This window comes from Gasterosteus aculeatus, chromosome 4 (assembly GCF_964276395.1).
Source record: "Gasterosteus aculeatus chromosome 4, fGasAcu3.hap1.1, whole genome shotgun sequence".
NCBI classification, from domain to species: domain Eukaryota; kingdom Metazoa; phylum Chordata; class Actinopteri; order Perciformes; family Gasterosteidae; genus Gasterosteus; species Gasterosteus aculeatus.
Genome location: NC_135691.1, coordinates 30,032,128 through 30,053,095, shown reverse-complemented (window position 1 = coordinate 30,053,095; position 20,968 = coordinate 30,032,128). Strand labels below are relative to the sequence as shown.

General features: G+C 41.5%; 50 non-coding genes across 50 annotated transcripts; all 50 read right to left on the bottom strand.

The window, feature by feature from the left end:
• Positions 1-280: 280 nt before the first annotated feature.
• trnae-uuc (transfer RNA glutamic acid (anticodon UUC)) lies at positions 281-352 on the bottom strand. Its single transcript has one exon. It is a non-coding gene; the product is annotated as a tRNA-Glu (tRNA).
• A 685-nt stretch (positions 353-1,037) lies between these two features.
• On the bottom strand, positions 1,038-1,109 carry trnae-uuc (transfer RNA glutamic acid (anticodon UUC)). The gene has a single exon. It is a non-coding gene; the product is annotated as a tRNA-Glu (tRNA).
• Positions 1,110-1,230: 121 nt separating this feature from the next.
• Positions 1,231-1,302, bottom strand: trnae-uuc (transfer RNA glutamic acid (anticodon UUC)). Its single transcript has one exon. It is a non-coding gene; the product is annotated as a tRNA-Glu (tRNA).
• Positions 1,303-1,807: 505 nt separating this feature from the next.
• On the bottom strand, positions 1,808-1,879 carry trnae-uuc (transfer RNA glutamic acid (anticodon UUC)). The gene has a single exon. It is a non-coding gene; the product is annotated as a tRNA-Glu (tRNA).
• A 299-nt stretch (positions 1,880-2,178) lies between these two features.
• trnae-cuc (transfer RNA glutamic acid (anticodon CUC)) lies at positions 2,179-2,250 on the bottom strand. Its single transcript has one exon. It is a non-coding gene; the product is annotated as a tRNA-Glu (tRNA).
• A 153-nt stretch (positions 2,251-2,403) lies between these two features.
• Positions 2,404-2,475, bottom strand: trnae-uuc (transfer RNA glutamic acid (anticodon UUC)). Its single transcript has one exon. It is a non-coding gene; the product is annotated as a tRNA-Glu (tRNA).
• A 331-nt stretch (positions 2,476-2,806) lies between these two features.
• trnae-cuc (transfer RNA glutamic acid (anticodon CUC)) lies at positions 2,807-2,878 on the bottom strand. Its single transcript has one exon. It is a non-coding gene; the product is annotated as a tRNA-Glu (tRNA).
• Positions 2,879-2,984: 106 nt separating this feature from the next.
• On the bottom strand, positions 2,985-3,056 carry trnae-cuc (transfer RNA glutamic acid (anticodon CUC)). Its single transcript has one exon. It is a non-coding gene; the product is annotated as a tRNA-Glu (tRNA).
• Positions 3,057-3,209: 153 nt separating this feature from the next.
• Positions 3,210-3,281, bottom strand: trnae-uuc (transfer RNA glutamic acid (anticodon UUC)). Its single transcript has one exon. It is a non-coding gene; the product is annotated as a tRNA-Glu (tRNA).
• Positions 3,282-3,612: 331 nt separating this feature from the next.
• trnae-cuc (transfer RNA glutamic acid (anticodon CUC)) lies at positions 3,613-3,684 on the bottom strand. The gene has a single exon. It is a non-coding gene; the product is annotated as a tRNA-Glu (tRNA).
• Positions 3,685-3,790: 106 nt separating this feature from the next.
• trnae-cuc (transfer RNA glutamic acid (anticodon CUC)) lies at positions 3,791-3,862 on the bottom strand. The gene has a single exon. It is a non-coding gene; the product is annotated as a tRNA-Glu (tRNA).
• Positions 3,863-4,821: 959 nt separating this feature from the next.
• On the bottom strand, positions 4,822-4,893 carry trnae-uuc (transfer RNA glutamic acid (anticodon UUC)). The gene has a single exon. It is a non-coding gene; the product is annotated as a tRNA-Glu (tRNA).
• Positions 4,894-5,206: 313 nt separating this feature from the next.
• On the bottom strand, positions 5,207-5,278 carry trnae-uuc (transfer RNA glutamic acid (anticodon UUC)). The gene has a single exon. It is a non-coding gene; the product is annotated as a tRNA-Glu (tRNA).
• Positions 5,279-5,577: 299 nt separating this feature from the next.
• trnae-uuc (transfer RNA glutamic acid (anticodon UUC)) lies at positions 5,578-5,649 on the bottom strand. Its single transcript has one exon. It is a non-coding gene; the product is annotated as a tRNA-Glu (tRNA).
• A 492-nt stretch (positions 5,650-6,141) lies between these two features.
• Positions 6,142-6,213, bottom strand: trnae-cuc (transfer RNA glutamic acid (anticodon CUC)). The gene has a single exon. It is a non-coding gene; the product is annotated as a tRNA-Glu (tRNA).
• Positions 6,214-6,544: 331 nt separating this feature from the next.
• trnae-cuc (transfer RNA glutamic acid (anticodon CUC)) lies at positions 6,545-6,616 on the bottom strand. The gene has a single exon. It is a non-coding gene; the product is annotated as a tRNA-Glu (tRNA).
• A 284-nt stretch (positions 6,617-6,900) lies between these two features.
• trnae-cuc (transfer RNA glutamic acid (anticodon CUC)) lies at positions 6,901-6,972 on the bottom strand. Its single transcript has one exon. It is a non-coding gene; the product is annotated as a tRNA-Glu (tRNA).
• Positions 6,973-7,125: 153 nt separating this feature from the next.
• On the bottom strand, positions 7,126-7,197 carry trnae-uuc (transfer RNA glutamic acid (anticodon UUC)). The gene has a single exon. It is a non-coding gene; the product is annotated as a tRNA-Glu (tRNA).
• Positions 7,198-7,930: 733 nt separating this feature from the next.
• trnae-uuc (transfer RNA glutamic acid (anticodon UUC)) lies at positions 7,931-8,002 on the bottom strand. The gene has a single exon. It is a non-coding gene; the product is annotated as a tRNA-Glu (tRNA).
• Positions 8,003-8,687: 685 nt separating this feature from the next.
• Positions 8,688-8,759, bottom strand: trnae-cuc (transfer RNA glutamic acid (anticodon CUC)). The gene has a single exon. It is a non-coding gene; the product is annotated as a tRNA-Glu (tRNA).
• Positions 8,760-8,865: 106 nt separating this feature from the next.
• On the bottom strand, positions 8,866-8,937 carry trnae-uuc (transfer RNA glutamic acid (anticodon UUC)). The gene has a single exon. It is a non-coding gene; the product is annotated as a tRNA-Glu (tRNA).
• A 299-nt stretch (positions 8,938-9,236) lies between these two features.
• On the bottom strand, positions 9,237-9,308 carry trnae-cuc (transfer RNA glutamic acid (anticodon CUC)). Its single transcript has one exon. It is a non-coding gene; the product is annotated as a tRNA-Glu (tRNA).
• Positions 9,309-9,414: 106 nt separating this feature from the next.
• trnae-uuc (transfer RNA glutamic acid (anticodon UUC)) lies at positions 9,415-9,486 on the bottom strand. Its single transcript has one exon. It is a non-coding gene; the product is annotated as a tRNA-Glu (tRNA).
• Positions 9,487-10,156: 670 nt separating this feature from the next.
• trnae-uuc (transfer RNA glutamic acid (anticodon UUC)) lies at positions 10,157-10,228 on the bottom strand. Its single transcript has one exon. It is a non-coding gene; the product is annotated as a tRNA-Glu (tRNA).
• Positions 10,229-10,527: 299 nt separating this feature from the next.
• Positions 10,528-10,599, bottom strand: trnae-cuc (transfer RNA glutamic acid (anticodon CUC)). The gene has a single exon. It is a non-coding gene; the product is annotated as a tRNA-Glu (tRNA).
• Positions 10,600-10,752: 153 nt separating this feature from the next.
• Positions 10,753-10,824, bottom strand: trnae-uuc (transfer RNA glutamic acid (anticodon UUC)). The gene has a single exon. It is a non-coding gene; the product is annotated as a tRNA-Glu (tRNA).
• A 331-nt stretch (positions 10,825-11,155) lies between these two features.
• Positions 11,156-11,227, bottom strand: trnae-cuc (transfer RNA glutamic acid (anticodon CUC)). Its single transcript has one exon. It is a non-coding gene; the product is annotated as a tRNA-Glu (tRNA).
• Positions 11,228-11,333: 106 nt separating this feature from the next.
• Positions 11,334-11,405, bottom strand: trnae-cuc (transfer RNA glutamic acid (anticodon CUC)). The gene has a single exon. It is a non-coding gene; the product is annotated as a tRNA-Glu (tRNA).
• A 106-nt stretch (positions 11,406-11,511) lies between these two features.
• trnae-cuc (transfer RNA glutamic acid (anticodon CUC)) lies at positions 11,512-11,583 on the bottom strand. Its single transcript has one exon. It is a non-coding gene; the product is annotated as a tRNA-Glu (tRNA).
• Positions 11,584-12,542: 959 nt separating this feature from the next.
• trnae-uuc (transfer RNA glutamic acid (anticodon UUC)) lies at positions 12,543-12,614 on the bottom strand. Its single transcript has one exon. It is a non-coding gene; the product is annotated as a tRNA-Glu (tRNA).
• Positions 12,615-12,927: 313 nt separating this feature from the next.
• Positions 12,928-12,999, bottom strand: trnae-uuc (transfer RNA glutamic acid (anticodon UUC)). The gene has a single exon. It is a non-coding gene; the product is annotated as a tRNA-Glu (tRNA).
• A 299-nt stretch (positions 13,000-13,298) lies between these two features.
• Positions 13,299-13,370, bottom strand: trnae-uuc (transfer RNA glutamic acid (anticodon UUC)). The gene has a single exon. It is a non-coding gene; the product is annotated as a tRNA-Glu (tRNA).
• Positions 13,371-13,491: 121 nt separating this feature from the next.
• Positions 13,492-13,563, bottom strand: trnae-uuc (transfer RNA glutamic acid (anticodon UUC)). Its single transcript has one exon. It is a non-coding gene; the product is annotated as a tRNA-Glu (tRNA).
• Positions 13,564-13,876: 313 nt separating this feature from the next.
• On the bottom strand, positions 13,877-13,948 carry trnae-uuc (transfer RNA glutamic acid (anticodon UUC)). Its single transcript has one exon. It is a non-coding gene; the product is annotated as a tRNA-Glu (tRNA).
• Positions 13,949-14,247: 299 nt separating this feature from the next.
• Positions 14,248-14,319, bottom strand: trnae-uuc (transfer RNA glutamic acid (anticodon UUC)). The gene has a single exon. It is a non-coding gene; the product is annotated as a tRNA-Glu (tRNA).
• Positions 14,320-15,003: 684 nt separating this feature from the next.
• On the bottom strand, positions 15,004-15,075 carry trnae-cuc (transfer RNA glutamic acid (anticodon CUC)). The gene has a single exon. It is a non-coding gene; the product is annotated as a tRNA-Glu (tRNA).
• Positions 15,076-15,406: 331 nt separating this feature from the next.
• On the bottom strand, positions 15,407-15,478 carry trnae-cuc (transfer RNA glutamic acid (anticodon CUC)). Its single transcript has one exon. It is a non-coding gene; the product is annotated as a tRNA-Glu (tRNA).
• Positions 15,479-15,584: 106 nt separating this feature from the next.
• On the bottom strand, positions 15,585-15,656 carry trnae-cuc (transfer RNA glutamic acid (anticodon CUC)). Its single transcript has one exon. It is a non-coding gene; the product is annotated as a tRNA-Glu (tRNA).
• Positions 15,657-15,762: 106 nt separating this feature from the next.
• Positions 15,763-15,834, bottom strand: trnae-cuc (transfer RNA glutamic acid (anticodon CUC)). The gene has a single exon. It is a non-coding gene; the product is annotated as a tRNA-Glu (tRNA).
• A 153-nt stretch (positions 15,835-15,987) lies between these two features.
• Positions 15,988-16,059, bottom strand: trnae-uuc (transfer RNA glutamic acid (anticodon UUC)). Its single transcript has one exon. It is a non-coding gene; the product is annotated as a tRNA-Glu (tRNA).
• A 733-nt stretch (positions 16,060-16,792) lies between these two features.
• trnae-uuc (transfer RNA glutamic acid (anticodon UUC)) lies at positions 16,793-16,864 on the bottom strand. Its single transcript has one exon. It is a non-coding gene; the product is annotated as a tRNA-Glu (tRNA).
• Positions 16,865-17,549: 685 nt separating this feature from the next.
• On the bottom strand, positions 17,550-17,621 carry trnae-cuc (transfer RNA glutamic acid (anticodon CUC)). The gene has a single exon. It is a non-coding gene; the product is annotated as a tRNA-Glu (tRNA).
• Positions 17,622-17,727: 106 nt separating this feature from the next.
• trnae-uuc (transfer RNA glutamic acid (anticodon UUC)) lies at positions 17,728-17,799 on the bottom strand. Its single transcript has one exon. It is a non-coding gene; the product is annotated as a tRNA-Glu (tRNA).
• A 670-nt stretch (positions 17,800-18,469) lies between these two features.
• Positions 18,470-18,541, bottom strand: trnae-uuc (transfer RNA glutamic acid (anticodon UUC)). Its single transcript has one exon. It is a non-coding gene; the product is annotated as a tRNA-Glu (tRNA).
• A 299-nt stretch (positions 18,542-18,840) lies between these two features.
• On the bottom strand, positions 18,841-18,912 carry trnae-cuc (transfer RNA glutamic acid (anticodon CUC)). Its single transcript has one exon. It is a non-coding gene; the product is annotated as a tRNA-Glu (tRNA).
• Positions 18,913-19,065: 153 nt separating this feature from the next.
• On the bottom strand, positions 19,066-19,137 carry trnae-uuc (transfer RNA glutamic acid (anticodon UUC)). The gene has a single exon. It is a non-coding gene; the product is annotated as a tRNA-Glu (tRNA).
• Positions 19,138-19,468: 331 nt separating this feature from the next.
• On the bottom strand, positions 19,469-19,540 carry trnae-cuc (transfer RNA glutamic acid (anticodon CUC)). The gene has a single exon. It is a non-coding gene; the product is annotated as a tRNA-Glu (tRNA).
• A 346-nt stretch (positions 19,541-19,886) lies between these two features.
• trnae-uuc (transfer RNA glutamic acid (anticodon UUC)) lies at positions 19,887-19,958 on the bottom strand. The gene has a single exon. It is a non-coding gene; the product is annotated as a tRNA-Glu (tRNA).
• A 313-nt stretch (positions 19,959-20,271) lies between these two features.
• trnae-uuc (transfer RNA glutamic acid (anticodon UUC)) lies at positions 20,272-20,343 on the bottom strand. The gene has a single exon. It is a non-coding gene; the product is annotated as a tRNA-Glu (tRNA).
• A 492-nt stretch (positions 20,344-20,835) lies between these two features.
• On the bottom strand, positions 20,836-20,907 carry trnae-uuc (transfer RNA glutamic acid (anticodon UUC)). The gene has a single exon. It is a non-coding gene; the product is annotated as a tRNA-Glu (tRNA).
• Between the last annotated feature and the right edge of the window lie 61 nt (positions 20,908-20,968).

The window sequence follows — 20,968 nt, the reverse complement described above, 5'->3', positions numbered from 1 at the left end:
ATTAAAAGTTGGATCTGGAATTCCATAACATCTGCAATTTGGCTTGAATTAAAAGTTGGATCTGGAATTCCAAACTCTAAATCTCATTTCCCTGACCGGGAATTGAACCCCGGCCGCGGCGGTGAAAGAGCCAAATCCGAGCCACTAGACCATCAGGGACACAATTATGCAAATGAAGTCATAGTTTAAGTCGAATACATTAAAAACATCTGCAGTTTGGCTTGAATTAAAAGTTAAAGCTTGAATTCCCTGACCAGGAATTTAACACTTTATATCTGACTTCCCTGACCGGAAATTGAACCCGGGCCACAGCGGTGAAAGCGCCAAATCCTAGCCACTAGACCATCAGGGACACAATTATGCAAATGGAGTCATAGTTTAAGTCGAATGCTTTAAAAACATCTGTAGTTTGGCTTGAATTAAAATTTAGAGCTTCAATTCCCTGACTAGGAATTTAACACTTTATATCTGATTTCCCTGACCGGAAATTGAACCCGGGCCACAGCTGTGACAGCGCCAAATCCTAGCCACTAGACCATCAGGGACACAATTATGCAAATGAAGTCATAGTTTAAGTCGAATACATTAAAAACATCTGCAGTTTGGCTTGAATTAAAAGTTAAAGCTTGAATTCCCTGACCAGGAATTTAACACTTTATATCTGACTTCCCTGACCGGAAATTGAACCCGGGCCGCGACGGTGAAAGCGCCAAATCCTAGCCACTAGAACATCAGGGACACAATTATGCAAATGAAGTCATAGTTTAAGTCGAATACTTTAAAAACATCTGCAGTTTGGCTTGAATTAAAAGTTAAAGCTGGAATTCCCTGACCAGGAATTTAACACTTTATATCTGACTTCCCTGACCGGAAATTGAACCCTGGCCACAGCGGTGAAAGCGCCAAATCCTAGCCACTAGACCCTCAGGGACACAATTATGCAAATGAAGTCATAGTTTAAGTCGAATACTTTAAAAACATCTGCAGTTTGGCTTGAATTAAAAGTTGGATCTGGAATTCCAAACTCCAAATCTCATTTCCCTGACCGGAAATTGAACCCGGGCCACAGCGGTGAAAGCGCCAAATCCTAGCCACTAGACCATCAGGGACACAATTATGCAAATTAAGTCATAGTTTAAGTCGAATACATTAAAAACATCTGCAGTTTGGCTTGAATTAAAAGTTAAAGCTTGAATTCCCTGACCAGGAATTTAACACTTTATATCTGACTTCCCTGACCGGAAATTGAACCCGGGCCACAGCGGTGAAAGCGCCAAATCCTAGCCACTAGACCATCAGGGACACAATTATGCAAATGAAGTCATAGTTTAAGTCGAATACATTAAAAACATCTGCAGTTTGGCTTGAATTAAAAGTTAAAGCTTGAATTCCCTGACCAGGAATTTAACACTTTATATCTGACTTCCCTGACCGGAAATTGAACCCGGGCCACAGCGGTGAAAGCGCCAAATCCTAGCCACTAGACCCTCAGGGACACAATTATGCAAATGAAGTCATAGTTTAAGTCGAATACTTTAAAAACACTGTAGTTTGGCTTGAATTAAAATTTAGAGCTTCAATTCCCTGACTAGGAATTTAACACTTTATATCTGATTTCCCTGACCGGAAATTGAACCCGGGCCACAGCGGTGAAAGCGCCAAATCCTAGCCACTAGACCCTCAGGGACACAATTATGCAAATGAAGTCATAGTTTAAGTCGAATACTTTAAAAACACTGTAGTTTGGCTTGAATTAAAATTTAGAGCTTCAATTCCCTGACTAGGAATTTAACACTTTATATCTGATTTCCCTGACCGGAAATTGAACCCGGGCCACAGCGGTGAAAGCGCCAAATCCTAGCCACTAGACCATCAGGGACACAATTATGCAAATGAAGTCATAGTTTAAGTCGAATACATTAAAAACATCTGCAGTTTGGCTTGAATTAAAAGTTAAAGCTTGAATTCCCTGACCAGGAATTTAACACTTTATATCTGACTTCCCTGACCGGAAATTGAACCCGGGCCACAGCGGTGAAAGCGCCAAATCCTAGCCACTAGACCCTCAGGGACACAATTATGCAAATGGAGTCATAGTTTAAGTCGAATGCTTTGAAAACATCTGTAGTTTGGCTTGAATTAAAAGTTGGTTCTGGAATTCCAAACTCTAAATCTCATTTCCCTGACCGGGAATTGAACCCGGGCCGCGGCGGTGAGAGCGCCGAATCCTAGCCACTAGACCATCAGGGACATGATTATGCAATTTAAGTCATAGTTTAAGTCAAAAACTTTAAAAACATCTGCAGTTTGGCTTGAATTAAAAGTTGGATCTGGAATTCCATAACATCTGCAGTTTGGCTTGAATTAAAAGTTGGATCTGGAATTCCAAACTCTAAATCTCATTTCCCTGACCGGGAATTGAACCCGGGCCGCGGCGGTGAAAGCGCCAAATCCTAGCCACTAGACCATCAGGGACACAATTATGCAAATGAAGTCATAGTTTAAGTCGAATACATTAAAAACATCTGCAGTTTGGCTTGAATTAAAAGTTGGATCTGGAATTCCATAACATCTGCAGTTTGGCTTGAATTAAAAGTTAGATCTGGAATTCCAAACTCTAAATCTCATTTCCCTGACCGGGAATTGAACCCGGGCCGCGGCGGTGAAAGAGCCAAATCCGAGCCACTAGACCATCAGGGACACAATTATGCAAATGAAGTCATAGTTTAAGTCGAATGCTTTAAAAACATCTGTAGTTTGGCTTGAATTAAAAGTTGGATCTGCAATTCCAAACTCTAAATCTCATTTCCCTGACCGGGAATTGAACCCGGGCCGCGGCGGTGAGAGCGCCGAATCCTAGCCACTAGACCATCAGGGACATGATTATGCAAATGAAGTCATAGTTTAAGTCAAAAACTTTAAAAACATCTGCAGTTTGGCTTGAATTAAAAGTTGGATCTGGAATTCCAAACTCTAAATCTCATTTCCCTGACCGGGAATTGAACCCGGGCCGCGGCGGTGAGAGCGCCGAATCCTAGCCACTAGACCATCAGGGACATGATTATGCAATTTAAGTCATAGTTTAAGTCAAAAACTTTAAAAACATCTGCAGTTTGGCTTGAATTAAAAGTTGGATCTGGAATTCCATAACATCTGCAGTTTGGCTTGAATTAAAAGTTGGATCTGGAATTCCAAACTCTAAATCTCATTTCCCTGACCGGGAATTGAACCCGGGCCGCGGCGGTGAAAGCGCCAAATCCTAGCCACTAGACCATCAGGGACACAATTATGCAAATGAAGTCATAGTTTAAGTCGAATACATTAAAAACATCTGCAGTTTGGCTTGAATTAAAAGTTGGATCTGGAATTCCATAACATCTGCAGTTTGGCTTGAATTAAAAGTTAGATCTGGAATTCCAAACTCTAAATCTCATTTCCCTGACCGGGAATTGAACCCGGGCCGCGGCGGTGAAAGAGCCAAATCCGAGCCACTAGACCATCAGGGACACAATTATGCAAATGAAGTCATAGTTTAAGTCGAATGCTTTAAAAACATCTGTAGTTTGGCTTGAATTAAAAGTTGGATCTGCAATTCCAAACTCTAAATCTCATTTCCCTGACCGGGAATTGAACCCGGGCCGCGGCGGTGAGAGCGCCGAATCCTAGCCACTAGACCATCAGGGACATGATTATGCAAATGAAGTCATAGTTTAAGTCAAAAACTTTAAAAACATCTGCAGTTTGGCTTGAATTAAAAGTTGGATCTGGAATTCCAAACTCTAAATCTCATTTCCCTGACCGGGAATTGAACCCGGGCCGCGGCGGTGAGAGCGCCGAATCCTAGCCACTAGACCATCAGGGAAAATGATTATGCTAATGAAGTCTTAATTTAAGTCGAAAACTTTAAAAACATCTGCAGTTTGGCTTGAATTAAAAGTTGGATCTGGAATTCCATAACATCTGCAATTTGGCTTGAATTAAAAGTTGGATCTGGAATTCCAAACTCTAAATCTCATTTCCGTGACCGGGAATTGAACCCGGGCCGCGGGGGTGAAAGCGCCAAATCCTAGCCACTAGACCATCAGGGACACAATTATGCAAATGAAGTCATAGTTTAAGTCGAATACATTAAAAACATCTGCAGTTTGGCTTGAATTAAAAGTTAAAGCTTGAATTCCCTGACCAGGAATTTAACACTTTATATCTGACTTCCCTGACCGGAAATTGAACCCGGGCCACATTTGTGAAAGCGCCAAATCCTAGCCACTAGACCATCAGGGACATAATTATGCAAATGAAGTCAAAGTTTATCTCGAATGCTTTAAAAACATCTGTAGTTTGGCTTGAATTAAAATTTAGAGCTTCAATTCCCTGACTAGGAATTTAACACTTTATATCTAATTTCCCCGACCGGGAATTGAACCCGGGCCGCGGCAGTGAGAGATTTAGAATCCTAGCCACTAGACCATCAGGGACATGATTATGCTAATGAAGTCTTAATTTAAGTCGAAAACTTTAAAAACATCTGCAGTTTGGCTTGAATTAAAAGTTGGATCTGGAATTCCATAACATCTGCAATTTGGCTTGAATTAAAAGTTGGATCTGGAATTCCAAACTCTAAATCTCATTTCCCTGACCGGGAATTGAACCCCGGCCGCGGCGGTGAAAGAGCCAAATCCGAGCCACTAGACCATCAGGGACACAATTATGCAAATGAAGTCATAGTTTAAGTCGAATACTTTAAAAACATCTGCAGTTTGGCTTGAATTAAAAGTTAAAGCTTGAATTCCCTGACCAGGAATTTAACACTTTATATCTGACTTCCCTGACCGGAAATTGAACCCGGGCCACAGCGGTGAAAGCGCCAAATCCTAGCCACTAGACCATCAGGGACACAATTATGCAAATGGAGTCATAGTTTAAGTCGAATGCTTTAAAAACATCTGTAGTTTGGCTTGAATTAAAATTTAGAGCTTCAATTCCCTGACTAGGAATTTAACACTTTATATCTGATTTCCCTGACCGGAAATTGAACCCGGGCCACAGCTGTGACAGCGCCAAATCCTAGCCACTAGACCCTCAGGGACACAATTATGCAAATGAAGTCATAGTTTAAGTCGAATACTTTAAAAACACTGTAGTTTGGCTTGAATTAAAATTTAGAGCTTCAATTCCCTGACTAGGAATTTAACACTTTATATCTGATTTCCCTGACCGGAAATTGAACCCGGGCCACAGCGGTGAAAGCGCCAAATCCTAGCCACTAGACCATCAGGGACACAATTATGCAAATGAAGTCATAGTTTAAGTCGAATACATTAAAAACATCTGCAGTTTGGCTTGAATTAAAAGTTAAAGCTTGAATTCCCTGACCAGGAATTTAACACTTTATATCTGACTTCCCTGACCGGAAATTGAACCCTGGCCACAGCGGTGAAAGCGCCAAATCCTAGCCACTAGACCCTCAGGGACACAATTATGCAAATGAAGTCATAGTTTAAGTCGAATACTTTAAAAACATCTGCAGTTTGGCTTGAATTAAAAGTTGGATCTGGAATTCCAAACTCCAAATCTCATTTCCCTGACCGGAAATTGAACCCGGGCCACAGCGGTGAAAGCGCCAAATCCTAGCCACTAGACCATCAGGGACACAATTATGCAAATGAAGTCATAGTTTAAGTCGAATACATTAAAAACATCTGCAGTTTGGCTTGAATTAAAAGTTAAAGCTTGAATTCCCTGACCAGGAATTTAACACTTTATATCTGACTTCCCTGACCGGAAATTGAACCCGGGCCACATTTGTGAAAGCGCCAAATCCTAGCCACTAGACCATCAGGGACACAATTATGCAAATGAAGTCATAGTTTAAGTCGAATACATTAAAAACATCTGCAGTTTGGCTTGAATTAAAAGTTAAAGCTTGAATTCCCTGACCAGGAATTTAACACTTTATATCTGATTTCCCTGACCGGAAATTGAACCCGGGCCACAGCGGTGAAAGCGCCAAATCCGAGCCACTAGACCATCAGGGACACAATTATGCAAATGAAGTCATAGTTTAAGTCGAATGCTTTAAAAACATCTGTAGTTTGGCTTGAATTAAAAGTTGGATCTGCAATTCCAAACTCTAAATCTCATTTCCCTGACCGGGAATTGAACCCGGGCCGCGGCGGTGAGAGCGCCGAATCCTAGCCACTAGACCATCAGGGACATGATTATGCAAATGAAGTCATAGTTTAAGTCAAAAACTTTAAAAACATCTGCAGTTTGGCTTGAATTAAAAGTTGGATCTGGAATTCCATAACATCTGCAGTTTGGCTTGAATTAAAAGTTAGATCTGGAATTCCAAACTCTAAATCTCATTTCCCTGACCGGGAATTGAACCCGGGCCGCGGCGGTGAAAGAGCCAAATCCGAGCCACTAGACCATCAGGGACACAATTATGCAAATGAAGTCATAGTTTAAGTCGAATGCTTTAAAAACATCTGTAGTTTGGCTTGAATTAAAAGTTGGATCTGCAATTCCAAACTCTAAATCTCATTTCCCTGACCGGGAATTGAACCCGGGCCGCGGCGGTGAGAGCGCCGAATCCTAGCCACTAGACCATCAGGGACATGATTATGCAAATGAAGTCATAGTTTAAGTCAAAAACTTTAAAAACATCTGCAGTTTGGCTTGAATTAAAAGTTGGATCTGGAATTCCAAACTCTAAATCTCATTTCCCTGACCGGGAATTGAACCCGGGCCGCGGCGGTGAGAGCGCCGAACCCTAGCCACTAGACCATCAGGGACACGATTATGCAAATGAAGTCATAGTTTAAGTCAAAAACTTTAAAAACATCTGCAGTTTGGCTTGAATTAAAAGTTGGATCTGGAATTCCAAACTCTAAATCTCATTTCCCTGACCGGGAATTGAACCCGGGCCGCGGCGGTGAGAGCGCCGAATCCTAGCCACTAGACCATCAGGGACATGATTATGCTAATGAAGTCTTAATTTAAGTCGAAAACTTTAAAAACATCTGCAGTTTGGATTGAATTAAAAGTTGGATCTGGAATTCCATAACATCTGCAATTTGGCTTGAATTAAAAGTTGGATCTGGAATTCCAAACTCTAAATCTCATTTCCGTGACCGGGAATTGAACCCGGGCCGCGGCGGTGAAAGCGCCAAATCCTAGCCACTAGACCATCAGGGACACAATTATGCAAATGAAGTCATAGTTTAAGTCGAATACATTAAAAACATCTGCAGTTTGGCTTGAATTAAAAGTTAAAGCTTGAATTCCCTGACCAGGAATTTAACACTTTATATCTGACTTCCCTGACCGGAAATTGAACCCGGGCCACATTTGTGAAAGCGCCAAATCCTAGCCACTAGACCATCAGGGACATAATTATGCAAATGAAGTCAAAGTTTATCTCGAATGCTTTAAAAACATCTGTAGTTTGGCTTGAATTAAAATTTAGAGCTTCAATTCCCTGACTAGGAACTTAACACTTTATATCTAATTTCCCCGACCGGGAATTGAACCCGGGCCGCGGCGGTGAGAGATTTAGAATCCGAGCCACTAGACCATCAGGGACATGATTATGCTAATGAAGTCTTAATTTAAGTCGAAAACTTTAAAAACATCTGCAGTTTGGCTTGAATTAAAAGTTGGATCTGGAATTCCATAACATCTGCAATTTGGCTTGAATTAAAAGTTGGATCTGGAATTCCAAACTCTAAATCTCATTTCCCTGACCGGGAATTGAACCCCGGCCGCGGCGGTGAAAGAGCCAAATCCGAGCCACTAGACCATCAGGGACACAATTATGCAAATGAAGTCATAGTTTAAGTCGAATACATTAAAAACATCTGCAGTTTGGCTTGAATTAAAAGTTAAAGCTTGAATTCCCTGACCAGGAATTTAACACTTTATATCTGACTTCCCTGACCGGAAATTGAACCCGGGCCACAGCGGTGAAAGCGCCAAATCCTAGCCACTAGACCATCAGGGACACAATTATGCAAATGGAGTCATAGTTTAAGTCGAATGCTTTAAAAACATCTGTAGTTTGGCTTGAATTAAAATTTAGAGCTTCAATTCCCTGACTAGGAATTTAACACTTTATATCTGATTTCCCTGACCGGAAATTGAACCCGGGCCACAGCTGTGACAGCGCCAAATCCTAGCCACTAGACCATCAGGGACACAATTATGCAAATTAAGTCATAGTTTAAGTCGAATACATTAAAAACATCTGCAGTTTGGCTTGAATTAAAAGTTAAAGCTTGAATTCCCTGACCAGGAATTTAACACTTTATATCTGACTTCCCTGACCGGAAATTGAACCCGGGCCGCAACGGTGAAAGCGCCAAATCCTAGCCACTAGAACATCAGGGACACAATTATGCAAATGAAGTCATAGTTTAAGTCGAATACTTTAAAAACATCTGCAGTTTGGCTTGAATTAAAAGTTAAAGCTGGAATTCCCTGACCAGGAATTTAACACTTTATATCTGACTTCCCTGACCGGAAATTGAACCCTGGCCACAGCGGTGAAAGCGCCAAATCCTAGCCACTAGACCCTCAGGGACACAATTATGCAAATGAAGTCATAGTTTAAGTCGAATGCTTTAAAAACATCTGTAGTTTGGCTTGAATTAAAAGTTGGATCTACAATTCCAAACTCTAAATCTCATTTCCCTGACCGGGAATTGAACCCGGGCCGCGGCGGTGAGAGCGCCGAATCCTAGCCACTAGACCATCAGGGACACGATTATGCAAATTAAGTCATAGTTTAAGTCAAAAACTTTAAAAACATCTGCAGTTTGGCTTGAATTAAAAGTTGGATCTGGAATTCCAAACTCTAAATCTCATTTCCCTGACCGGGAATTGAACCCGGGCCACGGCGGTGAAAGCGCCAAATCCTAGCCACTAGAACATCAGGGACACAATTATGCAAATGAAGTCATAGTTTAAGTCGAATACTTTAAAAACATCTGCAGTTTGGCTTGAATTAAAAGTTAAAGCTGGAATTCCCTGACCAGGAATTTAACACTTTATATCTGACTTCCCTGACCGGAAATTGAACCCTGGCCACAGCGGTGAAAGCGCCAAATCCTAGCCACTAGACCCTCAGGGACACAATTATGCAAATGAAGTCATAGTTTAAGTCGAATGCTTTAAAAACATCTGTAGTTTGGCTTGAATTAAAAGTTGGATCTACAATTCCAAACTCTAAATCTCATTTCCCTGACCGGGAATTGAACCCGGGCCGCGGCGGTGAGAGCGCCGAATCCTAGCCACTAGACCATCAGGGACACGATTATGCAAATTAAGTCATAGTTTAAGTCAAAAACTTTAAAAACATCTGCAGTTTGGCTTGAATTAAAAGTTGGATCTGGAATTCCAAACTCTAAATCTCATTTCCCTGACCGGGAATTGAACCCGGGCCACGGCGGTGAAAGCGCCAAATCCTAGCCACTAGACCATCAGGGACACAATTATGCAAATGAAGTCATAGTTTAAGTCGAATACATTAAAAACATCTGCAGTTTGGCTTGAATTAAAAGTTAAAGCTTGAATTCCCTGACCAGGAATTTAACACTTTATATCTGACTTCCCTGACCGGAAATTGAACCCGGGCCACAGCGGTGAAAGCGCCAAATCCTAGCCACTAGACCCTCAGGGACACAATTATGCAAATGAAGTCATAGTTTAAGTCGAATGCTTTAAAAACATCTGTAGTTTGGCTTGAATTAAAAGTTGGATCTACAATTCCAAACTCTAAATCTCATTTCCCTGACCGGGAATTGAACCCGGGCCGCGGCGGTGAGAGCTCCGAATCCTAGCCACTAGACCATCAGGGACACGATTATGCAAATTAAGTCATAGTTTAAGTCAAAAACTTTAAAAACATCTGCAGTTTGGCTTGAATTAAAAGTTGGATCTGGAATTCCAAACTCTAAATCTCATTTCCCTGACCGGGAATTGAACCCGGGCCACAGCTGTGACAGCGCCAAATCCTAGCCACTAGACCATCAGGGACACAATTATGCAAATGAAGTCATAGTTTAAGTCGAATACATTAAAAACATCTGCAGTTTGGCTTGAATTAAAAGTTAAAGCTTGAATTCCCTGACCAGGAATTTAACACTTTATATCTGACTTCCCTGACCGGAAATTGAACCCGGGCCACAGCGGTGAAAGCGCCAAATCCTAGCCACTAGACCATCAGGGACACAATTATGCAAATGAAGTCATAGTTTAAGTCGAATACATTAAAAACATCTGCAGTTTGGCTTGAATTAAAAGTTAAAGCTTGAATTCCCTGACCAGGAATTTAACACTTTATATCTGACTTCCCTGACCGGAAATTGAACCCGGGCCACAGCGGTGAAAGCGCCAAATCCTAGCCACTAGACCCTCAGGGACACAATTATGCAAATGGAGTCATAGTTTAAGTCGAATGCTTTGAAAACATCTGTAATTTGGCTTGAATTAAAAGTTGGTTCTGGAATTCCAAACTCTAAATCTCATTTCCCTGACCGGGAATTGAACCCGGGCCGCGGCGGTGAGAGCGCCGAATCCTAGCCACTAGACCATCAGGGACATGATTATGCAATTTAAGTCATAGTTTAAGTCAAAAACTTTAAAAACATCTGCAGTTTGGCTTGAATTAAAAGTTGGATCTGGAATTCCATAACATCTGCAGTTTGGCTTGAATTAAAAGTTGGATCTGGAATTCCAAACTCTAAATCTCATTTCCCTGACCGGGAATTGAACCCGGGCCGCGGCGGTGAAAGCGCCAAATCCTAGCCACTAGACCATCAGGGACACAATTATGCAAATTAAGTCATAGTTTAAGTCGAATACATTAAAAACATCTGCAGTTTGGCTTGAATTAAAAGTTGGATCTGGAATTCCATAACATCTGCAGTTTGGCTTGAATTAAAAGTTAGATCTGGAATTCCAAACTCTAAATCTCATTTCCCTGACCGGGAATTGAACCCGGGCCGCGGCGGTGAAAGAGCCAAATCCGAGCCACTAGACCATCAGGGACACAATTATGCAAATGAAGTCATAGTTTAAGTCGAATGCTTTAAAAACATCTGTAGTTTGGCTTGAATTAAAAGTTGGATCTGCAATTCCAAACTCTAAATGTCATTTCCCTGACCGGGAATTGAACCCGGGCCGCGGCGGTGAGAGCGCCGAATCCTAGCCACTAGACCATCAGGGACATGATTATGCAAATGAAGTCATAGTTTAAGTCAAAAACTTTAAAAACATCTGCAGTTTGGCTTGAATTAAAAGTTGGATCTGGAATTCCAAACTCTAAATCCCATTTCCCTGACCGGGAATTGAACCCGGGCCGCGGCGGTGAGAGCGCCGAATCCTAGCCACTAGACCATCAGGGACACGATTATGCAAATGAAGTCATAGTTTAAGTCAAAAACTTTAAAAACATCTGCAGTTTGGCTTGAATTAAAAGTTGGATCTGGAATTCCAAACTCTAAATCTCATTTCCCTGACCGGGAATTGAACCCGGGCCGCGGCGGTGAGAGCGCCGAATCCTAGCCACTAGACCATCAGGGAAAATGATTATGCTAATGAAGTCTTAATTTAAGTCGAAAACTTTAAAAACATCTGCAGTTTGGCTTGAATTAAAAGTTGGATCTGGAATTCCATAACATCTGCAATTTGGCTTGAATTAAAAGTTGGATCTGGAATTCCAAACTCTAAATCTCATTTCCGTGACCGGGAATTGAACCCGGGCCGCGGGGGTGAAAGCGCCAAATCCTAGCCACTAGACCATCAGGGACACAATTATGCAAATGAAGTCATAGTTTAAGTCGAATACATTAAAAACATCTGCAGTTTGGCTTGAATTAAAAGTTAAAGCTTGAATTCCCTGACCAGGAATTTAACACTTTATATCTGACTTCCCTGACCGGAAATTGAACCCGGGCCACATTTGTGAAAGCGCCAAATCCTAGCCACTAGACCATCAGGGACATAATTATGCAAATGAAGTCAAAGTTTATCTCGAATGCTTTAAAAACATCTGTAGTTTGGCTTGAATTAAAATTTAGAGCTTCAATTCCCTGACTAGGAATTTAACACTTTATATCTAATTTCCCCGACCGGGAATTGAACCCGGGCCGCGGCGGTGAGAGATTTAGAATCCTAGCCACTAGACCATCAGGGACATGATTATGCTAATGAAGTCTTAATTTAAGTCGAAAACTTTAAAAACATCTGCAGTTTGGCTTGAATTAAAAGTTGGATCTGGAATTCCATAACATCTGCAATTTGGCTTGAATTAAAAGTTGGATCTGGAATTCCAAACTCTAAATCTCATTTCCCTGACCGGGAATTGAACCCCGGCCGCGGCGGTGAAAGAGCCAAATCCGAGCCACTAGACCATCAGGGACACAATTATGCAAATGAAGTCATAGTTTAAGTCGAATACATTAAAAACATCTGCAGTTTGGCTTGAATTAAAAGTTAAAGCTTGAATTCCCTGACCAGGAATTTAACACTTTATATCTGACTTCCCTGACCGGAAATTGAACCCGGGCCACAGCGGTGAAAGCGCCAAATCCTAGCCACTAGACCATCAGGGACACAATTATGCAAATGGAGTCATAGTTTAAGTCGAATGCTTTAAAAACATCTGTAGTTTGGCTTGAATTGAAATTTAGAGCTTCAATTCCCTGACTAGGAATTTAACACTTTATATCTGATTTCCCTGACCGGAAATTGAACCCGGGCCACAGCTGTGACAGCGCCAAATCCTAGCCACTAGACCCTCAGGGACACAATTATGCAAATGAAGTCATAGTTTAAGTCGAATACTTTAAAAACACTGTAGTTTGGCTTGAATTAAAATTTAGAGCTTCAATTCCCTGACTAGGAATTTAACACTTTATATCTGATTTCCCTGACCGGAAATTGAACCCGGGCCACAGCGGTGAAAGCGCCAAATCCTAGCCACTAGACCATCAGGGACACAATTATGCAAATGAAGTCATAGTTTAAGTCGAATACATTAAAAACATCTGCAGTTTGGCTTGAATTAAAAGTTAAAGCTTGAATTCCCTGACCAGGAATTTAACACTTTATATCTGACTTCCCTGACCGGAAATTGAACCCTGGCCACAGCGGTGAAAGCGCCAAATCCTAGCCACTAGACCCTCAGGGACACAATTATGCAAATGAAGTCATAGTTTAAGTCGAATACTTTAAAAACATCTGCAGTTTGGCTTGAATTAAAAGTTGGATCTGGAATTCCAAACTCCAAATCTCATTTCCCTGACCGGAAATTGAACCCGGGCCACAGCGGTGAAAGCGCCAAATCCTAGCCACTAGACCATCAGGGACACAATTATGCAAATTAAGTCATAGTTTAAGTCGAATACATTAAAAACATCTGCAGTTTGGCTTGAATTAAAAGTTAAAGCTTGAATTCCCTGACCAGGAATTTAACACTTTATATCTGACTTCCCTGACCGGAAATTGAACCCGGGCCACAGCGGTGAAAGCGCCAAATCCTAGCCACTAGACCATCAGGGACACAATTATGCAAATGGAGTCATAGTTTAAGTCGAATGCTTTAAAAACATCTGTAGTTTGGCTTGAATTGAAATTTAGAGCTTCAATTCCCTGACTAGGAATTTAACACTTTATATCTGATTTCCCTGACCGGAAATTGAACCCGGGCCACAGCTGTGACAGCGCCAAATCCTAGCCACTAGACCCTCAGGGACACAATTATGCAAATGAAGTCATAGTTTAAGTCGAATACTTTAAAAACACTGTAGTTTGGCTTGAATTAAAATTTAGAGCTTCAATTCCCTGACTAGGAATTTAACACTTTATATCTGATTTCCCTGACCGGAAATTGAACCCGGGCCACAGCGGTGAAAGCGCCAAATCCTAGCCACTAGACCATCAGGGACACAATTATGCAAATGAAGTCATAGTTTAAGTCGAATACATTAAAAACATCTGCAGTTTGGCTTGAATTAAAAGTTAAAGCTTGAATTCCCTGACCAGGAATTTAACACTTTATATCTGACTTCCCTGACCGGAAATTGAACCCTGGCCACAGCGGTGAAAGCGCCAAATCCTAGCCACTAGACCCTCAGGGACACAATTATGCAAATGAAGTCATAGTTTAAGTCGAATACTTTAAAAACATCTGCAGTTTGGCTTGAATTAAAAGTTGGATCTGGAATTCCAAACTCCAAATCTCATTTCCCTGACCGGAAATTGAACCCGGGCCACAGCGGTGAAAGCGCCAAATCCTAGCCACTAGACCATCAGGGACACAATTATGCAAATGAAGTCATAGTTTAAGTCGAATACATTAAAAACATCTGCAGTTTGGCTTGAATTAAAAGTTAAAGCTTGAATTCCCTGACCAGGAATTTAACACTTTATATCTGACTTCCCTGACCGGAAATTGAACCCGGGCCACATTTGTGAAAGCGCCAAATCCTAGCCACTAGACCATCAGGGACACAATTATGCAAATGAAGTCATAGTTTAAGTCGAATACATTAAAAACATCTGCAGTTTGGCTTGAATTAAAAGTTAAAGCTTGAATTCCCTGACCAGGAATTTAACACTTTATATCTGACTTCCCTGACCGGAAATTGAACCCGGGCCACAGCGGTGAAAGCGCCAAATCCTAGCCACTAGACCCTCAGGGACACAATTATGCAAATGAAGTCATAGTTTAAGTCGAATACTTTAAAAACACTGTAGTTTGGCTTGAATTAAAATTTAGAGCTTCAATTCCCTGACTAGGAATTTAACACTTTATATCTGATTTCCCTGACCGGAAATTGAACCCGGGCCACAGCGGTGAAAGCGCCAAATCCGAGCCACTAGACCATCAGGGACACAATTATGCAAATGAAGTCATAGTTTAAGTCGAATGCTTTAAAAACATCTGTAGTTTGGCTTGAATTAAAAGTTGGATCTGCAATTCCAAACTCTAAATCTCATTTCCCTGACCGGGAATTGAACCCGGGCCGCGGCGGTGAGAGCGCCGAATCCTAGCCACTAGACCATCAGGGACATGATTATGCAAATGAAGTCATAGTTTAAGTCAAAAACTTTAAAAACATCTGCAGTTTGGCTTGAATTAAAAGTTGGATCTGGAATTCCATAACATCTGCAGTTTGGCTTGAATTAAAAGTTAGATCTGGAATTCCAAACTCTAAATCTCATTTCCCTGACCGGGAATTGAACCCGGGCCGCGGCGGTGAAAGAGCCAAATCCGAGCCACTAGACCATCAGGGACACAATTATGCAAATGAAGTCATAGTTTAAGTCGAATGCTTTAAAAACATCTGTAGTTTGGCTTGAATTAAAAGTTGGATCTGCAATTCCAAACTCTAAATCTCATTTCCCTGACCGGGAATTGAACCCGGGCCGCGGCGGTGAGAGCGCCGAATCCTAGCCACTAGACCATCAGGGACATGATTATGCAAATGAAGTCATAGTTTAAGTCAAAAACTTTAAAAACATCTGCAGTTTGGCTTGAATTAAAAGTTGGATCTGGAATTCCAAACTCTAAATCTCATTTCCCTGACCGGGAATTGAACCCGGGCCACGGCGGTGAGAGCGCCGAATCCTAGCCACTAGACCATCAGGGACACGATTATGCAAATGAAGTCATAGTTTAAGTCAAAAACTTTAAAAACATCTGCAGTTTGGCTTGAATTAAAAGTTGGATCTGGAATTCCAAACTCTAAATCTCATTTCCCTGACCGGGAATTGAACCCGGGCCGCGGCGGTGAGAGCGCCGAATCCTAGCCACTAGACCATCAGGGACATGATTATGCTAATGAAGTCTTAATTTAAGTCGAAAACTTTAAAAACATCTGCAGTTTGGATTGAATTAAAAGTTGGATCTGGAATTCCATAACATCTGCAATTTGGCTTGAATTAAAAGTTGGATCTGGAATTCCAAACTCTAAATCTCATTTCCGTGACCGGGAATTGAACCCGGGCCGCGGCGGTGAAAGCGCCAAATCCTAGCCACTAGACCATCAGGGACACAATTATGCAAATGAAGTCATAGTTTAAGTCGAATACATTAAAAACATCTGCAGTTTGGCTTGAATTAAAAGTTAAAGCTTGAATTCCCTGACCAGGAATTTAACACTTTATATCTGACTTCCCTGACCGGAAATTGAACCCGGGCCACATTTGTGAAAGCGCCAAATCCTAGCCACTAGACCATCAGGGACATAATTATGCAAATGAAGTCAAAGTTTATCTCGAATGCTTTAAAAACATCTGTAGTTTGGCTTGAATTAAAATTTAGAGCTTCAATTCCCTGACTAGGAACTTAACACTTTATATCTAATTTCCCCGACCGGGAATTGAACCCGGGCCGCGGCGGTGAGAGATTTAGAATCCGAGCCACTAGACCATCAGGGACATGATTATGCTAATGAAGTCTTAATTTAAGTCGAAAACTTTAAAAACATCTGCAGTTTGGCTTGAATTAAAAGTTGGATCTGGAATTCCATAACATCTGCAATTTGGCTTGAATTAAAAGTTGGATCTGGAATTCCAAACTCTAAATCTCATTTCCCTGACCGGGAATTGAACCCCGGCCGCGGCGGTGAAAGAGCCAAATCCGAGCCACTAGACCATCAGGGACACAATTATGCAAATGAAGTCATAGTTTAAGTCGAATACATTAAAAACATCTGCAGTTTGGCTTGAATTAAAAGTTAAAGCTTGAATTCCCTGACCAGGAATTTAACACTTTATATCTGACTTCCCTGACCGGAAATTGAACCCGGGCCACAGCGGTGAAAGCGCCAAATCCTAGCCACTAGACCATCAGGGACACAATTATGCAAATGGAGTCATAGTTTAAGTCGAATGCTTTAAAAACATCTGTAGTTTGGCTTGAATTAAAATTTAGAGCTTCAATTCCCTGACTAGGAATTTAACACTTTATATCTGATTTCCCTGACCGGAAATTGAACCCGGGCCACAGCTGTGACAGCGCCAAATCCTAGCCACTAGACCATCAGGGACACAATTATGCAAATGAAGTCATAGTTTAAGTCGAATACATTAAAAACATCTGCAGTTTGGCTTGAATTAAAAGTTAAAGCTTGAATTCCCTGACCAGGAATTTAACACTTTATATCTGACTTCCCTGACCGGAAATTGAACCCGGGCCGCAACGGTGAAAGCGCCAAATCCTAGCCACTAGAACATCAGGGACACAATTATGCAAATGAAGTCATAGTTTAAGTCGAATACTTTAAAAACATCTGCAGTTTGGCTTGAATTAAAAGTTAAAGCTGGAATTCCCTGACCAGGAATTTAACACTTTATATCTGACTTCCCTGACCGGAAATTGAACCCTGGCCACAGCGGTGAAAGCGCCAAATCCTAGCCACTAGACCCTCAGGGACACAATTATGCAAATGAAGTCATAGTTTAAGTCGAATGCTTTAAAAACATCTGTAGTTTGGCTTGAATTAAAAGTTGGATCTACAATTCCAAACTCTAAATCTCATTTCCCTGACCGGGAATTGAACCCGGGCCGCGGCGGTGAGAGCGCCGAATCCTAGCCACTAGACCATCAGGGACACGATTATGCAAATTAAGTCATAGTTTAAGTCAAAAACTTTAAAAACATCTGCAGTTTGGCTTGAATTAAAAGTTGGATCTGGAATTCCAAACTCTAAATCTCATTTCCCTGACCGGGAATTGAACCCGGGCCACGGCGGTGAAAGCGCCAAATCCTAGCCACTAGACCATCAGGGACACAATTATGCAAATGAAGTCATAGTTTAAGTCGAATACATTAAAAACATCTGCAGTTTGGCTTGAATTAAAAGTTAAAGCTTGAATTCCCTGACCAGGAATTTAACACTTTATATCTGACTTCCCTGACCGGAAATTGAACCCGGGCCACAGCGGTGAAAGCGCCAAATCCTAGCCACTAGACCCTCAGGGACACAATTATGCAAATGAAGTCATAGTTTAAGTCGAATGCTTTAAAAACATCTGTAGTTTGGCTTGAATTAAAAGTTGGATCTACAATTCCAAACTCTAAATCTCATTTCCCTGACCGGGAATTGAACCCGGGCCGCGGCGGTGAGAGCTCCGAATCCTAGCCACTAGACCATCAGGGACACGATTATGCAAATTAAGTCATAGTTTAAGTCAAAAACTTTAAAAACATCTGCAGTTTGGCTTGAATTAAAAGTTGGATCTGGAATTCCAAACTCTAAATCTCATTTCCCTGACCGGGAATTGAACCCGGGCCACAGCTGTGACAGCGCCAAATCCTAGCCACTAGACCATCAGGGACACAATTATGCAAATGAAGTCATAGTTTAAGTCGAATACATTAAAAACATCTGCAGTTTGGCTTGAATTAAAAGTTAAAGCTTGAATTCCCTGACCAGGAATTTAACACTTTATATCTGACTTCCCTGACCGGAAATTGAACCCGGGCCACAGCGGTGAAAGCGCCAAATCCTAGCCACTAGACCATCAGGGACACAATTATGCAAATGAAGTCATAGTTTAAGTCGAATACATTAAAAACATCTGCAGTTTGGCTTGAATTAAAAGTTAAAGCTTGAATTCCCTGACCAGGAATTTAACACTTTATATCTGACTTCCCTGACCGGAAATTGAACCCGGGCCACAGCGGTGAAAGCGCCAAATCCTAGCCACTAGACCCTCAGGGACACAATTATGCAAATGGAGTCATAGTTTAAGTCGAATGCTTTGAAAACATCTGTAATTTGGCTTGAATTAAAAGTTGGTTCTGGAATTCCAAACTCTAAATCTCATTTCCCTGACCGGGAATTGAACCCGGGCCGCGGCGGTGAGAGCGCCGAATCCTAGCCACTAGACCATCAGGGACATGATTATGCAATTTAAGTCATAGTTTAAGTCAAAAACTTTAAAAACATCTGCAGTTTGGCTTGAATTAAAAGTTGGATCTGGAATTCCATAACATCTGCAGTTTGGCTTGAATTAAAAGTTGGATCTGGAATTCCAAACTCTAAATCTCATTTCCCTGACCGGGAATTGAACCCGGGCCGCGGCGGTGAAAGCGCCAAATCCTAGCCACTAGACCATCAGGGACACAATTATGCAAATGAAGTCATAGTTTAAGTCGAATACATTAAAAACATCTGCAGTTTGGCTTGAATTAAAAGTTGGATCTGGAATTCCATAACATCTGCAGTTTGGCTTGAATTAAAAGTTAGATCTGGAATTCCAAACTCTAAATCTCATTTCCCTGACCGGGAATTGAACCCGGGCCGCGGCGGTGAAAGAGCCAAATCCGAGCCACTAGACCATCAGGGACACAATTATGCAAATGAAGTCATAGTTTAAGTCGAATGCTTTAAAAACATCTGTAGTTTGGCTTGAATTAAAAGTTGGATCTGCAATTCCAAACTCTAAATCTCATTTCCCTGACCGGGAATTGAACCCGGGCCGCGGCGGTGAGAGCGCCGAATCCTAGCCACTAGACCATCAGGGACATGATTATGCAAATGAAGTCATAGTTTAAGTCAAAAACTTTAAAAACATCTGCAGTTTGGCTTGAATTAAAAGTTGGATCTGGAATTCCATAACATCTGCAATTTGGCTTGAATTAAAAGTTGGATCTGGAATTCCAAACTCTAAATCTCATTTCCCTGACCGGGAATTGAACCCCGGCCGCGGCGGTGAAAGAGCCAAATCCGAGCCACTAGACCATCAGGGACACAATTATGCAAATGAAGTCATAGTTTAAGTCGAATACATTAAAAACATCTGCAGTTTGGCTTGAATTAAAAGTTAAAGCTTGAATTCCCTGACCAGGAATTTAACACTTTATATCTGACTTCCCTGACCGGAAATTGAACCCGGGCCACAGCGGTGAAAGCGCCAAATCCTAGCCACTAGACCATCAGGGACACAATTATGCAAATGGAGTCATAGTTTAAGTCGAATGCTTTAAAAACATCTGTAGTTTGGCTTGAATTGAAATTTAGAGCTTCAATTCCCTGACTAGGAATTTAACACTTTATATCTGATTTCCCTGACCGGAAATTGAACCCGGGCCACAGCTGTGACAGCGCCAAATCCTAGCCACTAGACCCTCAGGGACACAATTATGCAAATGAAGTCATAGTTTAAGTCAAATACTTTAAAAACACTGTAGTTTGGCTTGAATTAAAATTTAGAGCTTCAATTCCCTGACTAGGAATTTAACACTTTATATCTGATTTCCCTGACCGGAAATTGAACCCGGGCCACAGCGGTGAAAGCGCCAAATCCTAGCCACTAGACCATCAGGGACACAATTATGCAAATGAAGTCATAGTTTAAGTCGAATACATTAAAAACATCTGCAGTTTGGCTTGAATTAAAAGTTAAAGCTTGAATTCCCTGACCAGGAATTTAACACTTTATATCTGACTTCCCTGACCGGAAATTGAACCCTGGCCACAGCGGTGAAAGCGCCAAATCCTAGCCACTAGACCCTCAGGGACACAATTATGCAAATGAAGTCATAGTTTAAGTCGAATACTTTAAAAACATCTGCAGTTTGGCTTGAATTAAAAGTTGGATCTGGAATTCCAAACTCCAAATCTCATTTCCCTGACCGGAAATTGAACCCGGGCCACAGCGGTGAAAGCGCCAATTCCTAGCCACTAGACCATCAGGGACACAATTATGCAAATTAAGTCATAGTTTAAGTCGAATACATTAAAAACATCTGCAGTTTGGCTTGAATTAAAAGTTAAAGCTTGAATTCCCTGACCAGGAATTTAACACTTTATATCTGACTTCCCTGACCGGAAATTGAACCCGGGCCACAGCGGTGAAAGCGCCAAATCCTAGCCACTAGACCATCAGGGACACAATTATGCAAATGAAGTCATAGTTTAAGTCGAATACATTAAAAACATCTGCAGTTTGG